This window comes from Myotis davidii, unplaced genomic scaffold, assembly GCF_000327345.1.
Source record: "Myotis davidii unplaced genomic scaffold, ASM32734v1 scaffold49, whole genome shotgun sequence".
Lineage (NCBI taxonomy): Eukaryota > Metazoa > Chordata > Mammalia > Chiroptera > Vespertilionidae > Myotis > Myotis davidii.
The window spans coordinates 4,919,512-4,921,445 of record NW_006300375.1 but is presented as its reverse complement, the minus strand read 5'-3'; positions in this window follow the sequence as shown (position 1 = coordinate 4,921,445).

Below are 1,934 nucleotides of genomic sequence, written 5' to 3'. Positions count from 1 at the left end.
TCGCATATAGAAATTATTTCATATTTGCAACCATAGTAAAACAAAGACTTATATTTTTGATATTTATTTTATATATTTAAACGCCATTTAACAAGGAAAAATCAACCAAAAAAATGAATTCGCCATCGTGTCATAGGTTGGCCATCACTGCCCTAGGGCCTGGAGGAGACTGCATAGCAGAGGCAGGCAGCTGTGTGAGAGCAGGGAGAATGGGGAGGCAGCCAGCAAGTAGGCTGTCCTCTCATCTGAAAGGATCATAGTCGTGTGGGTCACAGTCAGAGAGAGAGCGACCCCCACACCCTCCACATGGATGGAAAAGCCAATAAAGGTACTGGGGGCTCTCAAGCCTCACAATCCCCAGAGGAACGTGTTAAAACTGCAAGCCCAGTCCTAGTGAAGGAGACCCATCTACACCTTTCCTAGAATTCCTGCAGGAGGAGCCCCTGGAAAACATCCAGTTAATGAAGCAGCCTTGCCCCAAACAGTCTGGTCCACTGTTTGCAGCAGTGAGAGCATAAGCAGCCCCCAGAGCAAGGCCTGACTTGGTTGAGGAAGGAGCAGAGCTTTCCCTGATGGGTCTGGAAAGCTTACAGAGAGGGTGGGAAGCAAGAAAGTCACTGCTCAGTTATTCTTTTTTTTAAACATTCAATCTTTATTGTTCAGATGATTACAGTTGTTCCTCTTTTTTCCCCCCATAGCTCCCCTCACCTGGTTCCCACTCCATCCTCTGCCCTTTCCGGCCACCCACTGTTCTCATCCATAGGTGTACAATTTTTGTCCAGTCTCTTCCCACACCCCCCACACCACTTTCCCCCACCAAGAATAATCAGTCCACTCCCTTTTTATACCCCTGATTCTATTATATTCACCGGTTTATTCTGTTCATCAGATTATTTATTCACTTGATTTTCAGATTCACTTGTTGATAGATGTGTATATATTGTTCATAATTTGTGTCTTTACCTTTTTCTTCTTCTTCCTCTTCTTAAAGGATACCTTTCAGCATTTCATATAATACTGGTTTGGTGGTGATGAACTCCTTTAGCTTTTTCGTATCTGTGAAGCTCTTTATCTGACCTTCAATTCTGAATGATGGCTGTGCTGGGTAAAGTAATCTAGGTTGTAGGTTCTTGCTATTCATCACTTTGAATATTTCTTGCCACTCCCTTCTGGGCCACATAGTTTCTGTTGAGAAATCAGCTGACAATCTTATGGGTACTTCCTTGTAGGTAACTAACTGTTTTTCTCTTGCTGCTTTTAAGATTCTCTCTTTGTCTTTTGCTCTTGGCATTTCAATTATTATGTGTCTTGGTGTCGTCCTCTTTGGATTCCTCTTGATTGGGGTTCTCTGCGCTTCCTGGACTTGCAAGTCCATTTCTTTCACCAGGTGGGGGAAGTTTTCTGTCATTATTTCTTCAAATAGGTTTTCAATATCTTGCCCTCTCTCTTCTTTTGGTACCCCTATAATTCTGATGTTGGTACGCTTGAAGTTGTCCCAGAGGCTCCGTACACTATCTTCATACTTTTGGAATTTCTTTTGTTTTTTTTTCTTTTTCGGTTGGGTATGTTTTGTTTCTTTGTATTTATCTTGTTTCTTGGGATCCTCTTGTCTTCTGTTGGATCTCTGTAAATTATTCTTTATTTCAGTCAGTGTATGTTTAATTTCTAGTTGGTCCTTTTTCATGTCCTTCATGGTCTCATTATACTTAATGAGAGACTCATTAAATTTATCGGCGGTTTCCACAAAATTCTTGAAAAACCTTATAAACGTGGCCTTGAATTCTATATCCAATCGTTTGCTTTCCTCTATTTCTGCCAATCGTGACCTGTTTCTCTGTCTCCGCATTTTGGCTGCTTCCCTGTGTTGCTAGAGAGGCTTTGTGTGCTAGGTGTCCTGTAGGGCCCAGTGGCTCAGCCTCCCCAGTGGCCTGAGC